Source organism: Dromaius novaehollandiae, chromosome 14 (genome assembly GCF_036370855.1).
Source record: "Dromaius novaehollandiae isolate bDroNov1 chromosome 14, bDroNov1.hap1, whole genome shotgun sequence".
NCBI lineage: Eukaryota > Metazoa > Chordata > Aves > Casuariiformes > Dromaiidae > Dromaius > Dromaius novaehollandiae.
In genome coordinates, this window is record NC_088111.1 from 14,427,981 (window position 1) to 14,455,613 (window position 27,633).

At 49.8% G+C, this 27,633-nt stretch overlaps 1 long non-coding RNA gene across 14 annotated transcripts in view; it reads right to left on the bottom strand.

Moving 5' to 3' along the window:
* LOC112981110 (uncharacterized) overlaps positions 1-27,633 on the bottom strand; it is a 210,614-nt gene that overhangs the window by 178,199 nt on the left and 4,782 nt on the right. For all 14 annotated transcript variants that reach the window (XR_010391639.1, XR_010391638.1, XR_010391635.1 and 11 more), the window contains exon 2: positions 19,393-19,535. This is a non-coding gene — a long non-coding RNA (uncharacterized LOC112981110). The remainder of the gene's footprint in view (positions 1-19,392; positions 19,536-27,633) is intronic.

Here is a 27,633-nt window from a genome sequence, read left to right on the forward strand (position 1 = left end):
TCCTGGGCATTGATAATCACTTCTTTACTTTATGCATCAACTATATAATGTTAGTATCCATTTACTAAGATGTGTTGCATACAATATTGTGACAGTTATTACGGCAAATACAACAAAAATGATGACTAGCATTATCCAGAGATTGTGCTGAAATGGAGAGACATGCCTTATACAAGCACCTGGACGCCTTCTCAGCTAAGGCTAACCAGCAAAGGAGGAACAACAAATCGGATAGCGGTTGCCGCGTAGGAGCCAGTCAATTCTACGTTCTCCATGGTCAAAGCAATTGCGATTGGTGATATTAGAGTCAAAAGCAGCAAGGGGAGTCTTTGAACAGTCCAATGGTGAGAAGGCTAGAAGGAACTCAACATAGCCAAACGCATGGTCTCTTAATGCCACTGCACTCAGGGGAAAAATGGCACTCACTTGGACTGCTGTATATAGTCCAAAAAATAAGTGAACAGCAGCCCAGGAGCAAGCGAGCAGTCCAAAGAAAAATTAACAGTACAATTGCTTGAATCTTACTGCTTTCAAAGGGGTGAACATAACCGCTGATGAAAGCAGGGCTTAAAAAGCCCCAGCCACTGGGCAGACAGACAGTAATCACTGCAGCACCGAGAGGATCCTCGCTGCGCAGGAGGAACGGGCTGCGGAGGGAGAGCACGGGAGGCAGCAGCCAGTGCACGAGCAACAGCAAGGCGAGAGCCCGCACCAGGGTTAGCCAGAGCAGGATTGCCTTTGCCTCGGCAAGTCACCGCAGGCAGGAATGCCACAACGCACATAGTGCTAAAAACTGCAAGGAGGAAGAGAGATGCCAGAATTTACAAGCTCACTAGGAAATTTTTGGTAAGGAGCTGTTACCTTTCCAAATGAAGACTCTGCTGCAGTGTTCTTATCTTTTTTTAATCCTGCTGTTCACTATCATCACATCCTTTTTTCCAGTAGTGATTACAGCAGACAACAGAGATGAGATGTGATAAAACACATCCATGGATGCAAATAGCACTGGACTTTAGGAAGGTCCAAATCTACTCTTTTTAGTGGGGGGCTATCTTGAGCAAAACAAAAGAAATTTGCTAAAAAAACATACAAAAAGCAGAGCAAAATATAGGTCAACTAGTGTAAAAGGAGAGCTCTGATGTGCCTTCACGGAGGGCATGTCACTTGTGGTATGCTACAGGGCGCTGGTGTCCAAGCTCTCTAAACGAACCACTGGGTGCTGAACACTGAGCCAGACGTGCAGCCCAGACCAAGAAGGATCAGTCCCGCAAAGACTTAGCCACGTGATAAAAGGATCACCTGGCCAACACTCCCCTCTTCACAGGGCCAAGTCATCTTCAGTTAGTTTCTAACATGTAACAAACTGTGGACAATAAATTGCAGCATGCCAGCCTGACCTCCTTCATGACACTGACAGCACAGACCCTCTCTAGCTGCTGTCAGTACCGTGCACTATGAGAGCTCCAGGCTTGTTTCTTTTTCATCAGGATGCGTTTGAGAACCCAACAGCAACGTGCTGGGAAGCTCTATACTATCCTAGCCAGGACTAAGGCTTGGTGGTGAGCAAGGTGCCCTCCTCATCCTGAATTGTGGCATTTCTCACAGAGCTTTATCAGCTTTATCATCAGATGCAAACACCTACTTAACAAACCCAATACCTATCTGTGTGGTACTTAACCGCTAACTACAGCCCCAAAAAACATTTATGGCTCTTGTTTGCTTCTACCTCTTTAGCAGCTGAAACCACAACTTGTGATTCAAAACTCCAGAAATTCGACTCCAAAATTTTCACTAGTTTCTCACCACATATCAGGTGTTTTCTGCATCTCCACTGACTAGCAGAATATGTACTTTTCAACAAGCAAAAACTTGACTTTTCTTGATCCAGATGAGTTATATCATCAAGTAAAATTAAATATATTATCCCTAAAATGGTGGCTTCATTTGCAATTGCTCAGCAAGTTATTTCAGACTTCAGTTAACAATGGTTTTATCAATAGATTTGAAGTTAACTAAGATCTTGCCTAAACGGAGAGGAATATGTGTAAACATCTGCTGGAAAAAACTGCTATACAATTTTCCATAAACCCTCACTTATTAGTATTTTAGTTCATGTTTTGCCTGAAGCCTTGTATTCCACACAATATTCATTAACTTTTAGTGCTAACTTTATTGTTCACCAAAATCTAAAGTAAAATATGAACCTATGCATGTAAAACACCTGCACGTTTTTATACCCTGTGAGGTGCAGCTCCCGTAAAAGGAAAGCTATTTGCTGCTTATCAAGCTTGCCTGAGGGACTTGCCGCTCTAAAGAACCACACCATCTGTTAAAAATACCTTTTATTTCTTACCTTTTTATGTGCTTGTATGTGATACTGAGAACAAAACCAATGGAACTTTACGAAACAGTCAGAATTCCAGCTCGGTGCAGTAAGCAAACCCCTACGTAGTGTTTTTCCTCCCAGTGGGATAGATTTCTATCTCAATCGCTAGCAAAACCTTAGAATAATTTCACTGTAGCAAGGTTCACGAAAGCACAGCAAAGATCAGAATGAGGTCCATCTCCTATGAACCAGACAGTTTTGCTTGGCATCAGCGTAAGGCTTCTTAAAGGACCATTTCTTGGTTTCTAGGAACAGGACCCTGCCATCCCCTCCTCTGAGCGAGCGTGCTGTGGTCTGCCCGTCGGCATCCTCCAGCAATCTTCCAAAAGCGCAGCATGATCGTACATTGGAGAGAACAGCTTCACAGAGGGAAGAACGTAGGTGACGGGGAGGATGCAAACTGAAGCCAACAGCGCTGGAAGCTATGCAACACTCCAGTGTTTACTTGCAGCAAATCCCGCAAGGATGCTTATAAATGTTTCTGGCTAATTTTGATAGGACTCATGTAACAGTCTAATTGCCCTTCCACAGACCATTGTCACAATGGGGTAGCTAGAAAACGAGGAGGGTGTATGCTCCCTCACATGAGCCTCCTGAGATTAAGTTAATTTATCAAAATAACCATTGCCTTGGTGTACTTAGCCCTGAGAAGACCTATCTTCTAATGCATTAATGAATTATATTTTAATTCCTCATTATCACTGATGGAAATATTATGCATAAATCCATGCATGCATAGATAATATGGAATTTTTCCCCCCATTTTTGCTATCTGCTCCCTTTATGGAATTACTGTGCTATGTGCTGTATTAGACTCCTAAACAGCCTGCTAACAAGCTGAGCTCTCTCCACTTTTAAGTTTTCTGTATCATTAAATGGATGTGATTTATTCTTGATCTTTGGCTTCTTTAATACAGAAAAATGCAACAATAAATTGCCAACCAGATGGATGTTTTTGTCAATAGATTAGTCAACCTATTCTTCTATTCCTATTCCTGGAACCCTTAAAAGCACTCCTACTCTACAACATATTGAGCCTTGTAGGTGTCTCCTGCCTCAGCTACTTCTCCTCTCATTCTGCTTGAGACCCTCCCAGTCTGATAAAGTCATCATGTCTTTGGATAAGGAGAAGCAATTTCTTTCATTTGATTAACTGCACGAGTTAATGCTATCAGCTGCATTAGGGGACCAGCGTGAGACAGGCTATCTGGGAATCCAAGTCAGCATGAGCCACACAAATCTCTGCAGCAACACCACGAGGCTTGAATAATCAATTACACATTCCCAAGGAGTTTGCGTGCAATACCAAAGAATTTCTTGTAGCTTTCAAAGCAATAGGTAGACTGACAGTAGAGATAATAACAAAGTGATGCTGCAGGATAATTTTATCTGCAGAGCTTGAGATAGGATAGGTGCAAATATAGGAAATCGAAATGTGAGAATCTGTTATTAAGTAGTAGATACGCTTGAGTAACTATAGCATTAAAATGAGAGAAATTAGCATTAGCTCTCTCCAGGTTTGAAGGGGTAAAAGCAGCCGTGGGGAGCAAACTCTCAACTGATTAAAGCCTGAGAAAGTCCTCCCAGGCTTTTTGCTGTCTAATGACTCCATGACTGCTCCTGGCCATAGCCGGTGTGCACCGTCACCAGCCACAAGCGGAGCAGTTGCAACCCAGGGCAGCCACTGCCGCAAGTCCCTCCTGTACAAAAATTGCCTGTGGTGCCGGCAGCATCCGGCCCGTTGCCTGGTTTGCTCCCACGAGCTCATGACTGTGCGTCCCAATTTTGAACACAGTGCCATCAAACTTGCAGAGGGAGTCCAGTTTGCTAATCCATAAAAGGATCCAGTAAAATTCAACATGAGGTTGATCAGTGTGAGATCAGCCAGCGCTGCCCTGCTGAACAGTTGCAGAGCACGTGGAGGAAGCTGCCCATCACATCATATTGTGACATTTGGAAGTCCCCAACACTAGCACTGTTGTGCCAGAGAAGGTACATCCGCGTGTGTTTAGCACAACATGGCAAAGCCTGTGCTCTCCTGGAACCAAAATGAGATTCACTGGAACGATAATGCATATAATTGCTTCTTCCTGAGATGTCCACCTTAAAAACATAATAATTTGTCTTCAGCTTATGAATTGTTCAGCTGGAGTGAGGTTTAGAAGTTTTGCTGGGAAGCGATAAAATGAAGCATTCTGGCCAAGGGAGATGAGGTTTTGCTTTTAAATCAACCAGTTTAGTTCAAATCACTAATAAATGCAAGTTATTCTTGTCCAATGGCATTCATCAGTCAATTCTGGTATATCACTATCTATATCAAAACTGTCATATGTGGTAGATGTCTCAAAAGAGGAACCAAGGACTGCTGAGACAGAAATTAAACCATCTTTCATTTGCATATCAACCACAGAAAAACAGGATTAAGGCACAAGGATAAGGTGGGCAAGCGTATTCTATTGTTGCTACTGAAATACATAGGAAACTTAGTTTAATAGTACTCATATCACCTACAAATTGTTTGCCTCTATCAAAGGCAGCAGAACTTCATCTACTGGCCTGATGCATACATCAGAGAGGTACCAAATCATGATTTTAAGACTTTGAGAGAAGGAGACTGCTTTCCATCTCTTCTCTTGGAGGCTACTTGCCTCATTTTAAATAATAAAAATAACACTCCATCTGTCAATTTAATTGGGCAGGGAGGGAGAGAAGGGTCTTTGGTTTTTTGTTTTGTTTTTTACCTCCAGCCTCTGGTTCCAGTTATGTCTATCCTCATTAGACTAAAGATCCCTTAATTACTTCTATATAGACAATTTCCAGCTCAGAGAGGGTCAATTCAGCCTATAGCCATGACATTCCACCTCATAATGGCCAAAGAACACTACTAGTTAGCCTGTTGCTTTAAGATGACAACACATTTCTGCTCTGATACATAGATGAATAAGATGCTACTCAGGTAAAACCTACAGCAGAGATTTTTTTTTTCTTTTCTTAAGCTTTCAGGGGAAATTTTGAGCCATCTGTCCCAAGGGCCAGCATGCTGATAAAGCTTACCAATGCTTCACAAACACTCCCGAAATTTGGAGTCCAGGCCTAGGATCCAACCCTTAGCAGGATGCTGTCTGAAACCAAGACACTTGTCCCACCTCAGACAGAGAAGCCTCTCAGAATAAACGTGGCTGTGGCCAATAAGAACGTGGGACGCACTGCAAAAAATTAAACTGATAACGTGCCCAGAAAAACTTGGTTGATTGCTAGAGCCATCTGATTAGGTGCTTCGCCTGCTCGGGATAGCATTAGCATGAGCACGGAAGACAACCTTGCTATTTCAGTACATTTCCTGGCATGCTGAAGCTATCTTTTTAGCAGTGTGGGCGCAGCGCTCAGTCTGAAAGAGGCTTGCTTAGGCTAATTATTACAAGCCCTTCCCCTCCTACTGCTGATATATTTGTAAAAGTGGAGGTACAGGCTCCCAAACAAGAAACCAGTCCAGTCCGGGGCACTCGTCAGTGCAGGCTTCCATTTGTGCCTAATGAGAATTCCCACGGGCATTTCCTTTGCGCAGCTGGATGCTACAGTAACTTACTCCACGCTCTGCAGTAACTGCTTTCCAGAGATTAGGTCTTTCAGCACATTATTTTTATTACCTAAGAGATCTTACACTTCTAAGCCAATTCCCGGCCCTGCTGCAGTTCAGCCATTTGACAGCAGTGCACTAAGCCTCGTGTTTGGGAAATACATATATATATTTTTTCCAAATAAATAAGAGAGATCCATTATCTGAATCCCAGCCTCCAGGCCTTCTTCTGAGATGCTCAGTTCCAGACATCTCACATTGTGCAGGAAGGAAGCAATAGGTCTTGCTACCAGATTAACTCTCTAGAGCTTTTCTAATTAGAGACACCAGATCCATGCCAAGGAAATGTGCTTCTGCTGCTTATTTTAGCACTGCAGTTCTGACAAACTAGTCACTTTTCTTCTTATGATCTTGTGTAACTGGAAGACAAACTTTTCTGAATAATAAATGCTCAGAGATATCACTGCTTATGAAGCAATGCATTTTCGTGATAAAAATAGATCTATAAGATGATAACTTAACAAAACCAGTGACTTTTCTCCAAACGTCTGCTCAAAGTGGGGCCAACTTCAACATTAGATTAGGTTGCCTGGGGCTGTGTCTAGCTGCATCTTGAGCATCTCCAAGGGCAGGAATTGCACCAGGTCTCTGAGTCCCTACTCCAGCATCCAGCCACCCTCACGGTGAAAACATTTTTCCTGATGAAGCAGAATTTCCCTTGCTGCAAACTGTGTTCAATGCCCCTTAGCCACCCCCCACCCCAGCTGGGCACCTGAAAAAAGCCCAGCTCTTTTCTCTATAACCTCCCCTTAGATGACACTGCAGTCATCTATTATATGATTTTTGTTTGCAGCTGAGCGTGTTTTAGGCATTCAAAAAAATCAGTCCTTATTTTGTTGTGAAGTTCCCGGACAGAACTTGGAAAAGAAACGTCTGTGCGCATGAGTGACTTGTATTCATGAGGATCCCTTCTGCACAGGAACACGGGGAAACCAAGACCCTCAGCAAAAAAAGAGCCCTAACAAAAACTCATGTGGTAGTCAAAGGACGGAACATTTTCCTAGCTCACTTTTTCTTTTCATTTCATTTTGAGAGGCTGAAAAATGAATAGCAAAAAACACCCTCTTAGGAAAAAGAGAGTTCATTAGTTTCAGCACGAAAAGAACTACCCCTTGCTGTGCTACAAAAGTCACTGATCTTGCTGAATTTGCAAAATCATTTCCATTGAAAGTATTTCACTGAGACGACAACCCTTCACTGTTTCTGGAAACCTGTGGGGAGCTTCTACAGGCAAATATTCCCAAAGCAAGAACATAACTGGTGTTTTCTTCCAGTTTTACTGATGAATTTACAGATTTAGGGGAGGTAGGCTGAAGAAAGATATCAGAAGCAATATATTTACATATTTAAATACTTTCACACACAAGTCCAACATCAAGCGTGTAGTAGTTGTGGATAACCTACAGAACTGGCAGACCTTCTCCATGATATGAGTAATTCAGCAGTCCTTTATCTCCAGTTTACAGTGATGTCAGATTGTTAGTGTGCACGAATATAAAAACAAATCAAAATCAAACTGTTAGACTCAATTCACTTCTGGGAAAAAATGGGTTCAGCATTTGTAGTTCAGAAAAGGTCCCTAGTGATGTATGTGTTGGGAGAAAATTAAGCACACATCTTAGTCCATGAAGAAGAAATACCACACACTAAATTACTGTCAATTTGCTGCCTTATACTTGCTTTAACTCTTAGCTTTCTCGATTATTTATAACATGTCTAAACGTAAAATATTCAATATAGGTTTCAACTAAGTTCCAACTAAAAATCATTCCTTTACAGGATTATAGAGTACTGAGATAGGAACCACAGCGCTGGATGCTGTACAAACACACAGTGACAGCCAAATCCTACTCCAAGAACTTACATGCCTAATAGTCGTCTTTACCTAATGATGGAAAAAAAATGAAATATTACTATCTCCACTTTACCACGAAAAAACAAGTGCATAAAGATTAAATGATTCAGCCAAGCACTTCAGATTATGCTTTTACTTTTCAGAAGATTAAAAACTAGGAGTGTGGATAAGGTCACAGAGAAAACCAGACTGACTGGTGAACTGAGCTGAACTCGGCAGCGGGAAGCAGGTTTGCCGAGCGCTAGCCCCGTGCTTTCGCCACGGTCCTCTCTCCAGCGGCTGTGATCAGACTTTGTCCGAAGAGAAACTTAGGACGAATATGACAATAGTCTCAATTCACTAAAAGATCTAGTACCTGTTTCTTTGTGTAGGCTGAGTAAGAAAATACCAGGTTAATACCTCTTCTTCAAGAAGTACGTGGTTATAAGTTCAGACCCCCCAGAGCCCCGTGCACAGAGGGCAGCGCTTCTCGTAAGCTCTGGCGCTCGGTGGCTATTTGTGTGCAACTACAAGGGGAAACAAGCTCACGTTTTCAGTGTAATGCTGAAGACAGCTGCCACTGTGCATCAGCCGTCGTCGTTCAGCAGCACAGTCGCTCCTGGGAACCTCAGCTCACGTCAGCTGAAAACCCCAGAGCCAAGCGCGGCGGCAGTCCTGCGGATCGGCCAAACGGTGACGAGGACAAACGCATTTTCCAAATGCCTTTCAAGCTCTTTGCCTAGTAACAGGCAAGAATTAGCAGAGGTTTCTAGTTCTTGCCGCTTGCCCTGACACACACTAGATGTTACATCCAAGAACTTTCTTAAGCAGCTACTTCTCATTTGAAAGTTAGAAGTAAAGCCACTGTTCTTTCCCATTTAAAAAGGAGAATTTTTTTCCCCCATATATTCTATGTCTGACCCTTTCAGAGACCTCATTTCCCTGTTGAGCCCGCCTCAGAACAGCTGGCGAGGCTGTCTGGGAACTACGAGACCTTCCTCTGCTATCACCAGCTCAGGGACAGGCTCAGCAGAAGCACACCTGCAGTACGTAATACGCAATGTTCTCTGCGACATCACAGAAATTCAGCCTAGGGATTTGGGGGTTGAAATCAAATCCATCCAAGTCGGAAGAGTAACTAGGAGATCTTTCTCTAGCTTCATTTCAGATAAAGCCAAAATTTTGTGACAATAGAAAAAACAGCCTATACATCTAATGGAAACAAAATTAAGCTTATCGCTCTTTGGATTTGCTGACAGCTGCTGCACCACACTGTGCAGGGAGCAGAACAGAGCACAAAGTGAAGTAGCAGCTCCCTCCTCGGTGACCACTGAAACTTAAAGTTTTATTAAGTGAAACTCGGGTAAGCCGCTGCCAGGCGTTACTTCTAGCCGAGGGATTTCTGCTCGCCCGCAGTACATGAAACGATTTGGAGGTCTCGGTCTACCTCCTAGTGGGGAGCCGCGTGATGGCTCAGCACTGGAGGGAGGAAGGAGAGCAGAGCAGAAAGGGGACGAGATGGGTTTGGGGAACGAGCTGTCCCTGTGGCCCTCAGGCAACTCTCCCGGGGCAGCAGCCGAAACACAACACCGGAGCTAAAGCGGAGCAGTTCCTTCACGCTGCGCGTGGTGCGATCTGAGCAGACCAGAAAGCCACTGCTCTCCTGCTCCAAGTCTACTCCCTAGCGAAGAGGCTGAGGAAACCAGGCCAAGGAGCTACTTCCCCTTCTCCACCGCCAGCTCTTACCAGCCGTAAGCTCCCCCGTGTCTGCTGCTGAGACAACGGTACGTAAACCGTGGCTCGAGCAAACAGCACCGCACAGCAGAGGCACTGAAGCTGGAGTTCAAGGATGCCCTGACCGACACGAAGGGGCGAACCCACAGCCGGACACAGCCGGCTCCTGGTGCTGTGGACGAGGCCAGGACAAAGGATTTCCATTTCCCCCTACGGTTTCTCTCCTCGTGTTGTTTGTGCTCCTCACACATCTGCGCCGAAATCAGGACCTCGGGCATGCCCTCCCTCCCAGCACAGCACCCGCAACGCCGCACACGTCCGGAGAGACGTGGTCGAGCACAAGGTCGACGCAACACCAAGGGATTAACAGAACTGCCAGGCCGCTTCCCTGGCACCACAGCAAGGGCTCAGCCCTCTGCCTCAGCACACCGCTACGACTTTCAGTAGGTTTTTAATGCCAAAAAAATGTATATATACCAGGGAAAATTTATTTCATGTTTCCTCTCCTGGTTTGTCTCCTTCCCCACACTGTTTTACATAGTTGGGAAAATGCAGCAAGGGGAGTTTCAGCACTTGCCAGCCACTGCGGACTGTTGAAACGACGCACTCCAGGGAAGCCCCGAAGCTGCCCCCGGCTGTCCTGGGGCCTGTCCCCGCCGCACACGCCCCGTCGCGGGGCAGACGGGAGCCACGCAGGGCAGGAACCCGTCTCCCCCGGGTTCGCCAGGCGCAACCATAGAGCCACTGCCCGGGCTGCCCCACGCAGCGAGCACGTCCTGGAAACTCCAGAAAGGGGCATTTTCAGTTACAGGCGGAGTCAGCCTGGGGTTTAAACGCTAAGCTGAGGTAGGAAAGGTCAGGGAGTGAGATTAGCGTGCCGCAGGGCACATCATCTGAAGAAATGATCCTCTGGAGACAAGAAAGACTCCTTTCTTGTCTGGGGTAAAAGGTGCTGGGCGCAGAAGGCAGAAAGGACAATACTGTGACTTTTCCCTGCATGTAGGTAACAAGGAATTTGATTCTGCTTCGCTGGATGGAAACCGTTATGAGCTGGCTCTCCTCACATTTTGACTGGTTTAATAAAGCGTAGTGCCACTGAAATGACAGCAACACGGCACGAAGCAGGACAGCGGGCAAGGAGAGAGGCGTCCATCCTGCTCTGAGCAGCTCCCCGCATGGAGGGTTGGGCTGCAACACGGCAAGGTCCCCAGAAGGGTCCATGTCCTCCGGTCCCTCCCGCTGGGACCAGCGGCTGCCACCTCAGGCCCACAAGGCTTAAAGTTACAACACGGGTCCAGCTAGGATTTGCGCTGCTCTCAGGGCTGAGACAACCAGAGCCGGTGCCCGGGGCTCCTCCCTCGGGGAGCTGCTCGGTCCCCAGGGGTGGCCAGATCTGGTGGCAGCTTTGCTGGAGGGTGCGGTGTGCAACGCGTACGCTTGAGCTGCTCCTCCTAAATCTCAGCCTTCCTCCTCCATGAAAGAGGTACAAAACATGGTGACATGAACGATGTTCCCACGGAGACACACAACACTTGCTTGAGGAGGGGGGACACAGGGATTTTCCCTTCTGCTTTATTGCCCAGCTGAGCTCTTGGCAGGTTCAGCAGCTTCTTCTCTGGCTTACGTGGTGAGTGTTGACGCTATTCGCAAACTAACCCTTTTTCATTGTCGCTCCTACCGTACAAGACTGGTTGGCCCACGGTTCATTACCGACCTCAGGGTTGCAGTACAGCAGAGTCGCTGCAGCCACGGACTGTCACCACATGGGACAGTGCTGTTCCCTCCCTGCCACTGACCATGGCATCCTGTCATGTCCTTTGGACCACTGCCACTTGTCTTACCCTAGAAAGAGCCAGGTCAGGAAGCTAAACCAGCGGAAAGCTGACCCTACTGAAACCCACTAGCTTTGTCATGAACCTTCTCCTTCGGACTTCCGTCCCCTCCTAGCTGCCACCTCCGAGCCAAGGAGGACACAGTTCCTGTACAGCAGCACCTCTAGATTCATCAGTTTAGCAAAACATGCAGTTATTTGTAGCCAAAAAACAAGCACAATTTATACCTAAAGCCTTCCAATGTCAGTAAATCATAGACAGGGGGACAGTAGCCCTGGACAGGGGATTGAAAGTTGGCTTGGTACCTTAGCACAGCACAGATGTCCAGATGCAGCCCACCTAAATATCAAAATCATCATCAAATGCTAGATGTCCCTGGTCCAAAGACTAGATATTTCAAACAGAAGAGAGACTCAGCTGAGGTGGCTGAACGACCACCCAGACATGCATCTCTCCTCTCTCCGCTTCCTGCAGAGTGAGCCCAGGGGATCAGTATCCTATTTCCCTGGATAAATGCCAAATTTCAGGGGAGACATCCAAAAAACTTAGATTTGGGTTTTCAGCAAGCCAAAAAACATCCTAGGCAGGTACATTGTGTAGCATGTCACTTTGAGGTGTCCAGCACAATTCCTGTTTAATATCTCTCATGAAAAGCTTTAATTACAAAGAATGCTGGCTGCCCTGGGGTGGCCTGTGGCTGCAGACTGTCCCTTCACCCAAGAGCTTGGGGTCTGCGGTGGCAAAGCGAGGAAGAGCAGAAGGGAAGAGACACAGAAGAACCAGCTTGGACCAGGCCACGCAACAGCATGGAGTAAGAGAGAAGGTCTCCTGCCTTCTGGCCCAAGGACACCATGAGAGACCAAACACCACCACGAACCAAGCTGACCTCTCTGACTTTCTCTCACTGGCTTCATTTCCTTTTCTGCAATTCACTTTTTAGCCATTATTGTTATTTTCAATGAACTTGAAAGCATTTGAGATAGGAAGAAAGCATCAGCTGAGGTGGCCGCAGTTCACCCCAGCAGCGTGAAGGCCCGGGGCCCCCATGGCAGCAGCACGCCCGGGGCTCCGCTCGCCTGCCCCCCCGCTGCCCCTAAACCCGGGGGGAGGTGGAAACCCACCCCGAGCAGTGGGGCGGCTGCGGCTGGTCCCTCTCCGCGCTCGGGGCCGAGGATCCCAGCGCCGCTGCCGGTCTCGGCTCTTCCCGCACCCTGCAAAACCACTCCAGGAGCCGGAGCCGCCTCTCTCAACGGGCAGCTGAACAGCGAGGAGGGAAGTTAGACCCAGCAGGTTAGAATTATCTTATTTCAGCTGATTATATTCCTAATTAATTAAATAGTGAGAAAACAAAGTTCTGCTCAAGCTTTTGCTTTAAAGCCAAAGGCAAAGGCCTGCTCTCGCATCCGTTACTGCCCCCGGCAGCGCTCCGCTCCGGGGGGTCAATAATTGAGCCGCACCGTTTCCGTATTATTTAAAAGCTCAGCTGTTGATCCTAGCAGTCTGTCAAATCACAGCATATTGCTTTTATCTATTTAAAACACTTGGTGGGGGGTAAGGAAAACAGTTAAGACAGCCTTTTTTCTTCTCTGCTTGAGCTTTAAGTCTACCAAAAAAAACCATCCTTCTCCCCCAGACCTTTAAGCGTTCCTTTCACGGGGCACGCAGACTGAAACACTAACCCCCAGGGACGGCTCCCCATAGCACCAACCCAGCGACGGCATCCAATTCGTTATCAGCTAATACGGCATTGCAAATCAATCAACAGGGCAGAAGATTTCACTGCTCACTGGTTTCGTGGAACCGATTACATGAACGATAAAGAAGATTAATTTATTATGGAATCTGGTAAAACGCGAATTGCTTTCGGGAAGAAAAGAATTGTTTACTTAAAATTAACAGCGGAGTAAGTCTTGAGTGTGAGTGTATATATATGACAGCATATATGCATTTATATATATATAAATATATACATACACACACAAAGTCAGATGTGGGAATATACGGGCTCCGTTCCACGGCACAGTGGCCTGGGAGCATTTCTGCATTAACTTGCAAAACTTCTGCCTGCGGCTGCGTGCGACATCTCGGTCTGCTGAGCTGCAGCTGCCCTGCACAGCAGCCGCGTGACTGTTCTTAAGCGTCAGGGCCAATTCAGCATTTAAGACTAGTTCCCGTAGCCACAGCGCGGGCTGTAGCGTAGACGAACGCCGTCAGCGGCCGTCACTCATGGCTGAGCTCCCTGGATTTCCCTGCTCGCTGCGCGGTACTCCGCAAGGCGCCGGACACGGGAGACGCCTCTCCCCGGCCGCGCCGCTGGAAAAGCCTGCGCTGGCGCTTTTCTAAGCCTGGGTCACGCATTTACCAGCACCCAGGGAAACGTCGCCCCGGGTCGTTTCCACGTGCGCACACGCGCACGGCTGCGCAGCATGCGCGGCGCGAGGGCCCCGAGGAGCAGCGCCGTGCGGTGCCACCGGCGAGGACGACGCTCGCCCCGGCACCACCGGCTGCTCCCGCCCGGGCGGCCCAGGACCCGTCGGCGGCAAACGCGCCTCGCGAGCCGGCTCGCGCCCCGGCACGGCACCTGCCCGGGCAGGACAGCGCGCAAGGGCAGGACGCAGGAGAGGCGAGGGGGAGCGAGAGGAGGGGAAGGGCTCAGCGGCTCTGCCCCCGGGAAGGACGCCCGCACCTCTCCTCGGCCGTGGGGCAGGGGGAGAGCTCCCGCGGGGCCGCTGCCAGCGTGCCGGCCGCCCGCAGACCCCGGGAAGTACACCGCTGTCAACGGCTCAGAGCGGGCGGCGAGCAAAGCAGACCGCAAGCCCCGAGCGGGGCGAACAAAACTGGCTGGCGAAGGGGGCGAGCGCCGAGGGCTGCACCGCGCTCCGGCCGGGAAGCGCAGAAACGGAGCGAGCGGCACCGCGGCGCGACGGGGCTGATGCACGCCCAGCCGGCCTGCCGCTGAGCGGACTGGTTTTAAACACGTGCATTTGAACGAGGAGAAATCCGTGTTATTCAGAACAGCAGAGCACATGTCTCCAGCCAGGTATGCCGCACGCTCAGCTGTGCAACGTTCACTTTAACACTCCCCTGAAAGGGGGAAGCACATTGCTGTCAAACCCAGCCCTCGTCTCTTGGAAAAAAATCCACCGCAGTTCAGTGCAAACCCTTATAGCAACAAGACCCTTCACAAAGCGCCGCTCCAGCAAACCCGTCCCGCTGCAGGGAAGCTCACGGCTGCGGCTGCTCTGCTCGCCGGGGCCTGGGTGCAGCCGGGCTCTGTCCTGCCCCGTGCGGCATCTGTCCTCCCTTCTCTCCCAGCCGCCACCCGCCTCGTTTCCCCAGCCGAAACTCCCCTCGCGGCATCCCCCACTCTCGTAAGGCTGTGGTTAGTCTCACACTGCTCGGCATCTGCTTTAAAAATCTCAGACTCACAGAAAGACAAAAAACACAGCTGAAAAAGCAGTAATTTTAACTGCTCCCCCCGGGCACCAAGCGTCCGCAGTGGTGGGAAGCCCGCGACGCTCAGGTGCGGTTCTAACAGGCGGCTGGCCAGCGCGAAGCACGCGCCGTCGGGAGGTGCTTCCTACCCCGAGTAATAGGACATGAACGCTTGTAAAGGGCTCCGGAGTGCTGGCGGGCAGGAAGCATTACAGGAACCAGCCGAAGCAGTATTATCTCTGTAGACCTCGTTATTACAAAACAACTGCCCACCTTCTCTGCAATACACCTTCACCTAGGAGACACCGAAAACCCTGAACAACGTCCCGTAACGGGCTGGGATGGAACAAGAACACAGCAGGATACAGCTTTCACCTCATTTGCAGTCAGCCTTTTAAACGCAGATGCCTCAGCACATGCTGTGCATTGCAGGGGGCTGGCACATACGCAGAGCTCTGCAGCAGCTGCACAACTCTAAAAACAGCCTTCGTCACTTCGCCCGTCACTCCTGTCTTAATTCTTCCCATTCTGGTTTTCGACTGATCTGAAGGATTTCAGCAGAATGGAGAGTGCCTCTTCCATTGGGGAATTTGGCAATAAGATACTCCAGGGGATAATCCCGGGATGCATGCAGCAATTTGCAGAGCAACCCGCACGTGGAGGATCCTCGGAGATTTGCAGGGCTGCAGAAAATCTGACTACGCATAAGGAAAGACGTCTAAGCAAACAACCAGAGACACATAAGCACAGCCCTGCCAGAGCCAGCCCGAGCCACATTCCTCTGGAAGGGCCGGGATACCCTTCTGCAGAGACCGAAAGGCTGCACCAAGCCCCCCTGTTAAACACAATCGGCTGTAGAAACAGCAGCAGCAGCAACACAGGCTGCAGACCCAAGGCTGGGTGTTCACCGTGTTTGCACCCGTGCTCCAAGGACACGGCCAGCCGAGCCCACGGACGGCTGTTTTTCATCTCCGGACAAGGTGGCTTTTTAGTTTCAGGCGCAGGCTGCTTGAACCAATCCCCTGGGGAGCAGGTAAACGGCTCCCCAGGCTCCCACCCGGGCTCGCTGCCCCACTGCTCCCCGGGGGGGTAAAAACCAGCATGGCTTGTGCCGTCGCTGGTGAAGCTGCGGAGCCGCTAGTTCCGACTGGAATAGAAACACGGATCAGGCCACTCCGCTCTCCCCTATTTGCAGGGAGAGAGAAGCAATAACTCTCTTTAGGTGCGTAAGTGAACACCAAACAGACCGCTTGCAAAATCACCTTCTTTACGAGCTGGATCGGTTTCAGGGAGCCGCGAGGGGTTTGCCGCAGCGTGGGCTGCCGGCCCCGCTCCCGCGCGCTGGCCGCCCCGGGGCCCCCGTCCTGCCCGCCACCGCCAGCACCCACGCTTGGGCCAGCTGCTAAAAACAGATGGGGTATCTGGGAACTTCAGTCTGGCTGGTCTGAATCTATGCTGGGCAAAACTGGTTAAGAGCAACGTGGCACAAAATCAGTACGTAGGAAAAGCTGGTAGCACCATCAGTGCGTATCGTCATTGCACGAGGGAAATAAAGCTGTCAGACAAACCAGACTGATTTTTTCTATTGGCTCACAACTTTGACAACGATATAAACCAAGACTTCCACAAGCATAGCATAATTACTTTTCAATTTAAAAATGAAATGAAAATAAAAAATAAAGGTAGCCAAATTATTTAGAAACTATTAACTGCTAGGTGTTATATGGTAATAATCATAGTTTCTGCTGAAGTCTCTCCTTGATCCAATCCTATTCAGTACATTTTGCAATTATATGGAAAATATATGACACTATTACTGATACAATTTGTGCATGGCAATATTTGATGCCAGGAACAGCATTAATGATGGGAACAGGTCTGGAAAGCTTGGTAGTATCGGTTTATTTGAGAAAATGCTCTGAATAGCTGCAGATGGCACGTCGCCTGTCTACGGACAAAGACACAGGTTGCTCTGAAGGCACAGAAGACAGTGTTTGGGCACCAGCAATTAGGCAGAAGAAATGGGAAGTTCTGTCCAGAGCCAGCCCCAGATAAAGCCCTAGCAGGAGGCTGCTACTGGGAGGGTAAGAGCAATCCCGGGATACATAAATAGGAGATTAACAAGCAAATACAGGGAAATGGTGTTATTTCTGTAGCCGGTATCCAAGATACCATTATGAAATGCTGTGAACGGGCCTGGTGACCATATTTCAAGGACAGCCTTGAAAAATTAGGGAGGATTCAGACAAGCCCCTAAAGCTATCTTAGCTGTAGAAAGCTTGCCCTACAGTAAGGGGCTTTCAAAGCTCGGTCCGCGCGGTTTCCCCAGGAGATGCCGGGGTGGCGCAGCCAAGGCCCGCGATTCCCTCCGGGAGGGAGCCGAGCTGGTAGCGGGGGCTCCGCGCCCCGCCGACACGGGCGTGCTGCCGACGCGCGAGCGGAGCGAGCATCGCAGCGCAGGGGCTGGGAGACGCCGGCTCCCGCACCCGGGCCGCAGCACCGCGCTCGCCTCCGGCCCTCCCAGCGCCCTCGCGGCCGCCCCTCCCGCGGGTCCCGGTCCCCGCTTCAGCCAGGGTGAAGAAATTAAGGGTAACAACTCCACTACCGCCATTATGGGAACTTTTTCTGCATCGGTGTATTCTTTCTCTGTCTATTTATTACATCTAGACCAATAAAGGTTCTTGAATTAGACTTCACATTTCAGTGGTACGAACAGTGAATTCTTGGCTTTCTGTATATAACGGGGTGTTTCCTCCTTGCCCACAAAGACTTTGGGCGTAACACCACGGCTTATTGATCCGCTTCAGCAAGACGGCGAGCTTGTTCTCCTGACAAGCACAGCAGGGGCAGCGCCTGCGGGCGCCGGGCTGGGCCGACGAGGGCAACGGCACGGGATGACTGTGTGGCAGAAGCGTGCACGACCCCGCCATCCTCAGCCCGAATATCGTTAGTCAAGCTCGTACCCAAGCCAAAACCCACGAATCAGATCTCTGCTGCCGTCCGCAAGCACTCGTGGAGCCCACCGGTTTGCACAGACTGAGGGTCTGACCCACTTTCAACAAACAAAAACCAAACCCGACCCAAATCATCCTATTTCCCCAGAAAGGGGAATTATGGATGTCTTTAACCAACCTCTTCCCCCGAAAGAGGATGCACACATGCAGTGAACCATACACGGGACACTGCCTCCATCCAAGAGCCGCTGCGCAAAGTCACCAAACACCAGCTGCAGGACAAGCAGTCTCCAAATTACAGAATCCTCCCAAATTCTGCAGTGAAAAAAGCCATACCGTATCGCTGGAAATTGCTTTAGAGACATCAAAAGACCAAAAAGCCAGAGCAAGCCAACTTGACGAGGCCCCCCAGCCCCGGGGACGCTCACCCCCAGAGCCGCCCCTCCGCCGCGCGGCCCCTCGGACGCCTGGCCCAGGGCAGCAACAGCCCCTGGCTCCCCCAGCGAGTCCCCGGGGTCGGGAATGCGCTGGCGGGGCCCGGGGGGCTCGGCAAGCCTCGACGTCTGATTACACGCAAACGAACGACCCTCTCCCTCCATGCCTGTTGGGGTGTCCAGACTCGCACTACTACTTAAGTCACAACCAGTGCATTTATCAGGTGGTGGCACTCTGCCCGTGGTCTAACGAAAAGGCCAGCGAACCGCCAGAGCGATGAGACAAAGCTGCAAGGGGGAACATCAGAACAGCAGTCTTGAATTCCAGTTTGGAATTTGATAGAAAGATTTGAATAACGATAAATAAAGGCTGGCACTTCAAAAGAATATATTGTTACCATCAACGGAGGCTTGCAGCGTGAGGCTTTTTCTAGGCAAAACTACTTGTTACGATGAACGATCTAAAACATTCAGCGTTCACATAAAGATCGGTGTGTGTCCATAAAATAAGAGACAGGGCTGCAAACAGATTAGGTTTAAAACAATTTCAGGGAAAACAGAACTTGCTTGCAATGAAGTTCCCCCATATCCGACCCTCTCAAATCACAGCAAAGAGCACGTCCACCACCTCAGATTCCATCAGCTCCCGGTTCTCGTCAGAGATTCACCAGTCTTTTTTTGATAAATTACGTCCCTTTCTGTCACATTATTTCTTTACCAAAAATTGCAGGTTGGAATTGCTGTTAATTAAAGCCCACACCAGTAAATTAGAATTTATATATCTACTATATATATATATATTCATACATATATATTATATATGTATAGTGGATGTGTGTATAAATGGGATCATGACATGCCATTGCTAGAACAGGGCTATGATTTCCATAGCTCTTAAGGAGCCGATTGTGATGTGATTCATTTGTTTTCAGGAGCTTTGCTTGTCACCCACAGCCCTATACCTCCTTCATTTTTCTGGTTAAAAGAGCTTTTTAGAGTTTGTCTACATGATAAATCATTCTGAAACAGTTATTCTTGTGTGGATGCTCTCAGTCTGGAATAAAATGCTTTATCATTTTGATTTAGTTTAATGCCTGTGCCGGGGTGTTAAAATAATTACCTACTGCAGACGTGCTTAAAACTCACATCTGAACGGAACCGGCATCCGTGTGCAGAGACAGAGTTTCGTTGCAGACAGCTGCAGAAGGACATTACAGGCAGGTTCCTGCCACTGGCACCATCCAGAGCTTGACAGAGGCTGAACTGGAGACACAGCTTCCTTTGGGCATCTGAAAGGGAGGGGTATGAAATGGAGGAATGAATTTTGCAGGTGAAGTCCACATGACGCATTTCTAGCATAGATTACCGATGTCCAGATTCACATCAACCTGCTTGGTGCTGCACGTGCTGAAGAGCAGGACCCTGTGGAAACACCACGATGCTGAGAGCCCTTGTGCTGCTGAACGACTGACCGCGTCTCCGGGGAACGAGATGGGAAAAAGCTTCAGACTGGAGAAGCAGTCCTCAAAGAAAGGATGGCTACAGCACTGAGGAAGATAGAGCTGGTGTGCTAAAAAAGAACAAAAAATGCACCAGCCCTAGGCTGCAGTCACTTTGGACAATAACAGCCCTAATGCTTATGCACGGCTCTCAAAACACTAAGCATTTCCCTCCTCCCCGGCGAGGAAACCAAGGAGCAAACAGACCGACAAGCCCAACTCAAGCCCATGCTCTGGATTGGAGTCCAAGTATCCCAGCAGGGGTGTTGGGGCCAGCCCGGCCACTGCCTGCCCAAGAATGCTCATACGTCAGGGCTACGCTGCGCTCACGCTGCCCCCAAAGCGCATGTCTGACCATCTGCATTTTTTCTGCTCGGCAAGCTTCCCACCCTCTGCACGTAAGCAATAAAGCCACGCACACGGCACATGGGATTAGAAGAAACCTGCTGAACTTTCTGCCATCGTCCCGGGGCGAGGGGGGGGGGTTTATGAATTCGGGAACCAGGCATTTGCTGCACTGATTTTATTAAGTGCTTTAAACAGGGATTTTGTTGGGCCAGTTTTAGGTACATGAGAGTATGTTGTCCCTTCCGTTTCCTTCTGAACTGTAAGTTATCCGCAAGGCTGGTCTAATTCAAGATTTGGCATCCTCTCTGCCTCACAGCACACACCTCTGCCTGTGCACGGTTTTCCTAATATTTTTCTTTTTGAAAATTACTAAGAATGCTGAAAAATACAAGACCACAATACAATTTCACAGACAGGTAACCGGAGCAGCGGCGGGAACACACATAGCTCAGGCATCGGAGGGACTTGGGCACTCAGAGCGCACAGGCTTAGACATCTACTCCGGCTTCGCCGAGAGCGCGCGGCGATGTCGGCGGCTTGCCTTGGGTCGGGAAAGGAGCCCGTGGCAGCACGGGGGAATCAGCCCCGGAGCTGCAAGTCTGCCCCGGGAACAGGCCGTTGCTGCTCTCCCTCCGGTTAACGAAAGGGTGAGCTCTTCAGGAAAGCTGCTCTGAAAGACTCTGATTTTCTATGAAAAAATATATGTGTATATATGGAAATAAACTTTAGCATGACATTAAGTAAAACTTTCTAAAGTAAAACTATTAAAACAGGAGTCTAAAAGCAGATATTTCTAAAGCTGCTGGAGCCTCCACAGCGCACACGCTTATCTCACCCTGCAAACCCGCTGCCTCCCCCGGCGCTCGAACCACTGCGCTCCTCGCTCTGCTTGAAATAAAGTGTGAGGATCACTGTCTCCAGGGACAAACCCGCCAGGAGACTGAGCTCCTAACAGTCAAGCTGCACTGTCAGGTTAATTAGCACATAAATTAAGAAGAAGTGTTTTGCATGCAATAGTACCAGGTATCTCTGGGTCCCTCCTTGCACAAACGAGGCAAGAAGGAAAGGTCACATGAACAGAATTAAATAAAGACCCAGGGAGCAAGGGCAACTTATAAGCTGATTTCTGAGGAAGTGGAAGAAATTTAGCAAACTCCCCATAGCAAATGGCTTCTAAATCCCCAGAGAAATCACTGTACTCGAGCGCAAGCAGGGAGGTTAGAAGCAGGTCCCTGATTTTCTGCCTTTGCTGGTAATGCCAAATGCTCACCAGACAGCTGCTTGCATGGTTACTGAGTGGCTGGACAATACCTGTTTTTAATATACATTGTGGCACAAAGTATGCTTGCAAGAGGGGGGCTTTGCCTTCACTGGGCTTCTGAGTACTGCAGATGGATTTACACACCAGCATCCCCCATCGAGCAAACTGTAAAGCCCAAAGGTGCATTTTACAAAGTCACACAGCACCGAGAATTTTTGAAGATAATTTTAACCTTCTTACACCAGCATGATGTTTTTATCACCTTGTTCTTCTTCTTTTTTTTTTTTTTAATTTGCACGAGTGTTGGACAGGCACCTGTATCAAATCAAAAGATGCAGGAAAATGGAATATTAATATTCACTGAAAGAAATATTACACACTCAAAATGCTAAAGATCAGGCATCTGTTTAAAAATAGTCATTTTTAGCTTTAAAAATTATGATAACCATAATTATGCCTTTGGGGGACAAATAGACTGAACACCCCAATTGCACATCTGCAGCTAGTAAATCAAACATTAAATAGTGATGAATGAAAGGGATGAGCTGAGCTTTTTTCCCAGATTGCTCGGACCAGGAGGATCGGCTCCACAGAAGAACCGGAGGTGCCAACGTGATCAGCGAGCAGAGAAGCGAAGTGCAGCGCTTCGCCTGTAATTTGAGATTCACCCAGGACCTTTCACTCTCCAGTACTCAGGACCTTTTCGCCACCTCCATGGGCCACGTTGCAGAGCGCCTCAATAACTGAGGCAACTAAAACCAGACTATTACTTTTTCCCTGTAGTTTCTGCTTTTTCCCTGAGAGGTGTGCGGATGTTTGCTGAGGTCCTTCCCCGCCGCGCGCCGCGAGGGAGGCCCCGGCCCCACCGGGAGCGCCTGGGGAAGGGCCACGGCACGACCAGCTGCCAGGAGCAGCCCCCGCCCCTGCTCAGCAAGTTTTCGCGGGGACTCACTTGGTCTCAGGTGCTTTGTTTTGTGCACCCGTCCGCGTAGGGCTAGGAGCCAGCTAGGAACCTCTCGCGCAAAGGCTAACCGTGAATCAAATACATCACTCAAAAGAAACCTAAAGCATTAGGGGGGAAAGTACGTTTGTGTCTGAAACGCTGAACAACTCCACATAGTCGCCTGAAATTTTCTCAAGGATGCTTCTTACCTGAGAATGATACAACAGCAGAAAAGACGTGAACAAACTTATTCTTCTGAATGGAGAAAAATCAAAAAGAAAATCCTACCGGCAATACAAAGCCTGCCAGAGGAACAGCGGGGAGGAGACAGACGGCACGATTCGTGGCACCCGAGACCCCTTCCGCTGTCCCGCGCACGCAGGCAGGACTCGCCTCCGCCTCGCGCCCCTCCCTCTGCTCGGCCTCGGGCACGGCACTGCTGCCAGGCGGCTCACGTCCGCACGGACAGCCCCGCGGCGCGCCCCGTCTCGCCTCCCGCCTGCCTCCGCCGCCTGCAAGCCGCCCTCGGGGACGGAGCGCAGCGAGGGACCGGAGATGATGCATGGAAGAACTGCCCTAGCGAGCGTGGAGCGCCTCTGCGGAAAGCACGCTGGATTCACGTTAACCACCGGGAACTGTGATTTTCAGAGCGTCTATCAATTTTAGGAGCACTAGGCGATGCAGTTGAGGATTTGAGCAGTACAAACCCATCCTGAAAGCAATGCTTTCCGACACGGATTAACAGGCCGGGGCAGGAAGAGCCAGCACTGGAAGAGAGCTACCAGGCTGGCTGCACGCATCTGTGTTTGCAGGTTTCCCCTCATCACATCCTAGATCAATGCAGAAAGGAAGTAGGAAAAGTAGGTCAAATTAAAAAGATTAAACTATTACGTAATTTGGACTTTTTCCTTTAAGTCTTCTAATTCACACAACACTCAGTCATCTTTCTTGTTTCAGCAGTAACAGACCTTGAAGACAGCAAGGTGAGGGCCGGGGTAGCAGCTCTACACAGCTGCGTCCCAGAGCGGATCTTAGCCCTGAGCAGGGGGACGGAGGACCACGGGGCGGCTGCAGAACAAACACGGCACGCGCCGTTTCCAGGCTAACCCAGCGCAGATGTGCACGGAGCAGCCGGACACGTGGCGCTGCCCTCTAGATGCACAGAAGGGATAGGGAGAGAGAACTCCGGGAAATGCATCCAGGCACACAGACTATCCTGCAATCCTGCGTCAGAACCGAGTAACTGAGCAAGAAAAAAAAGAAAAAAAAAGAAGAAAAAAAAAATGCTAGAAGTTGGAGGAGGAGTGGGTGAATCACGTTCACGCTGTCACCAACGAGCAATGCATGTAGCTGTGCAGGGGCAGAATCGCAAACTGGTGAAAGGGGTCACTGAACTGGTCACACCCGCTGATGCTGTGATAATCAGCACCCAGCAAGGACCTGCCCACTGGAAACATCTAAATGATATCTGCTGTTTCTTGTAAAATAGCCTCAAACACATCATACCAACCTCAAAGACAGCCTGAAATACGTCATACCAACCAAAAAAAGCCTCCAGCCTTGTGCGCTGAGCTGGCCCAGCAGCTGACCAGCACCAACCAGAAAAACGTCACTTCACCCAAAGATGCTCTTCCAGTGCCCAAAGTATCTTTCAGGGACTGTGTGAGAGCAGCAGGAAGGAGGGGATCTGCATGCAGACGGAGGCGCTGGGGGACGTCCCCGAGGCCGCGTGAGACAGCGTTCCCAGGAAGGTCCGAGACGAGGCGTGGGAGCCGGAGCGCCACGCGAGGAGCAGGCGCCCCGACGGCCCAGCCGCTGCTCCAAAGGGTCCCATCAAAGCTAACAAGCAACTAATGCTCCGAGAGCGCTTGTTCACAGCAGGCACTGAAAAATGCACAGCCTGAAACGTCTCAGCTAAATATCCCCAGACGTCATTTCCAGCGCTGAAGCCCTCAGTTAAAGGAGTCTCCGCTGACAGAGTTGCACCGGACTGCAAACTGCTCGTTTCAAGGCCTAACCAGGCGCCAGCCGCGCGGCACGCTCGGGGGGCAGGGACCGCACGGGTAGGCAGAGACCTTCCTTCGCCAGCACGTGCTGCAGGGAGGAGCGCACCAGAAAGCTGCACGACACATTCACCCTCCCTCCTATTTAGGCCAGGAAATTCCCCAGCGTCACGGCGAGGCGCACGTGGCACCAGGCACCCTGCCATCCCCGGAGGCCTGCGCAGCCGGAGGTCGAGGCCTGATCCGCTCATTGCCTGAAGCCAGACGCCACGAACACAGACCATCAAAGGCAGCGCTGGTGCTGCTCCCCTCTAGCGGCAATACCGACATTTCAACGCATTTTTAGAAAGTGCATTGCTGTTATCAGCTCCTGCTTCACCCTCTGCACTTCCAGCTCTCCGTATTTTCCCCTGGTCATTTTAGCATGTCCTCAATATGCCTCTCTCTCATCCTCCCCTATGCTGCCTTTGTCAGACCCCTATTTTGTATTTGGCACCGCTGCTCATTCCTCTTGCTGCCTTAGAATAGCCAGAAAAATAAACCTGAAGAAAGCAACAAATTTGCTTTGAAAAGTAAGAAAGTACTGTCCTGGGAGAGCTCTAGTTTCAGCAGCACATCAGTACCTAAACAGCAACACCCTCCTCCGCCTGTTTTCCACCTCCCTCTATTTAAGTGCAAGTCCTTAAAGGCTTGGACGTATGGCACGCAGTGACCTGGGGAACAGGAGCAGTGCAAGCGCCTGGACAGGCCAGCAACAGCAGCAGAAAGGCTCAGAAGCAGCAGCACCTGCAACAGCAAGGAGCAGGTACACGAGCGATGGACCTGGTTCTTTCAGGAGCCGCCTGGGAGGTCTGTCCATGCCGCAGCTCTCCAGCACCTGCAGCACGTATCTGCCAAATGAATGCTGAAGTACCAGCACCTGCCCCAGCAGAAAACAGAATTTTCCTTTAAGTTCATGGAGCTCAAACCCTTGAACATTGCATTAATATCCTACCCCCCCCCCCCCCGCCCATTCATGTAACCAGAATTTGGCAAAATGAAAACTAAATATCCAGGCTCTCTGCTGAGGCTGCCGAAACCTGTGCTCTGCACAGTCCTCTGCACGGGGCTTTTCCAGACTGCAGAGTGCCCTCTACACGAAGGAAGGGGCACGGGCCGCGAGTCAACCAGCTGGCAGTAATAAATCCCTCGGGGATGCACCACGGAGCGCCTACAAGACGCTTTTCAGAACAGCCCTTTGCAGACTGCAGATGTTTTGTGGCAGTTTTTTTAAAGTACTAAAATACTCCTGCGACTGAATGGGCGATGCTCTCGAATGGCTCGTAGGATGAGACGAGAGGCCTTTTAGTTTAGAATTTGAATATTTGTGTATCCTCAAAGAGGAACATTTTAGTTCCGTATTTTTTTTCCAGGCTTTTTAAGGGTTCAGCTGTTTCAGAGCACCCCCGATTTCAGGCCATTTGGGGGCTGGCTTAGCAGCACACCCTGCACCCCACAGCAGAGCAGGGCGGAAAGTCACAGCTCCTCACTAAGCCAGTAGCACGTTTTCAGCAATGAGGGTCTAACCAAAAACACCCTTGGCAGGGGTGTGGGAGGTGAACCTGATTTTGTTTCTGCCCTTTGCACATGCAGCAGGTCTCAGCGTCCCCGGGCAGCGGTGGTGGCAGCAGGCCAGGAGCACCACCACGAGGGGTGGCCCCAACCGCCTTGCCGGGACACCGGCAGCGTCACAGCCCCAGAAGAGCACCGCCGGGAACCCGGTGCACATGGGGCGATTCCTCCTGGTTTAGAGGTGCCCAGGACCGCGCTGATGCTGGAGAGGTCGCTGGGGGCCCGGGGAAGGGTGGCCGCAGGCCCTGCAGAGGCAGCAGAGGACAGTGGCATTCACATGGCTCTGGGGTCACGCAGAGCCACGCGCAATCTGCCTTCCCAGCTCCACGGCGCAGGAACCTGCACCCAGAGCGCTGGCATGGGCTATCCCCAGGCACCAACATGGGAAAAATCCCCGCCACGGCTCACCCTGGCTCCGGGATTAACCGAGTCCTCCCTCCTCCATCAGCATTAAAGCCGGAGCAGAGTTGCCGCGGGCACTCACCACCCGCCGCGGGCTCCCCTGGGGGGACCACCTCCGCTTCGACGAGGAATTCAGCTGCGGAGAGAGCAGGCAGCGTCAACCTGAACCGCCTCTCCCAGGCCAATGCCAAAATCCAGCCTGACATATTCGTCTTTAAACGAAACAACAGTACGTTGCGTAAAGAGAACTTATTTCAAAGACTGGAAGGCAGCTCTGCGCTGCTGTCATCCGAGGCACGAGCGTTTCTTTGGGAGCTTTTAAACTATACCAAAGCACAGCTATGCAATAAATAATGGAACCAGGTGAATAATGCAAATAAGTCACTCCCCATTAGTATTTCTTTGTTTTTAAATGCATTTCCTGCAGTCCCCGTGAGGCCCATGCAGAGCTTGCCTTCCACAGACCTTCACACTGTGGAGGAGCAAGCTTGGAAAGGACTTGAAAAAAAAAGTGACCCCACCACCACTGCTAATGTTTTTGTCACATTTCCTTCTCCCCTCCTTCCTCTGACAGGGCCAGGAAGCCAGAAGGGTTGGTTCGGATTCAACACCACCTCTCCTTCATCTAGGAAAAGCTGAAGGAATAGCTGAGTTTTAGCTCAGTGCTAGACCTCACGGGCGGTTTTGGGGCTGGATGGGAGACTGTCCCTGCTCGTAAATACACCGCCTTCCCTAAAGCTTCGCTTTTGTTGAAGTTCTAGAGTTCAAAACAAACAGGACTTGGCTCTGTTTTACACACACAAAGCAAAAGGAACAAGAGGTGAAAATAAGAATCAGACACAAAGGATGGAAATTTTTTAAAAGAAGAGTTTTGTGCAGGAATTTTACCAGCAGCCCCGTGGCGCAGCCGATCGCGGGCCCGCGCCTGGAGTGACGAACCCCACCGAGCGCTCCCCGCTCCCAGACTGCTGCCCCCGCGCGCCCAGCTCTCCAGCAGGCAGCAAAGTCACCCTTTCTTAACTTCTCGTGGCCAAAAAGTGGGGGGCAGAAAGAGAAGCAGCATATACTTGCTATCATGGTGAAGGATGATATACAATTAACAACAATAACGTGACTTTAGTTTGTGTACATCTCATGTAGGTACAATAAAGATGCCATAAATCAGAGTTTTTCAAAAAAACCCATAGAAGCTGTGCCAAGAGATATCAAGAGATGAACTGCCTACATCAAGGGCAGATCCTCAACCAATGTTAAGGGTGTACGCAGCAATTTATCCCCAACCCTTTGATGTCCTTATCTTCAGAGAGATAAAGACAATAA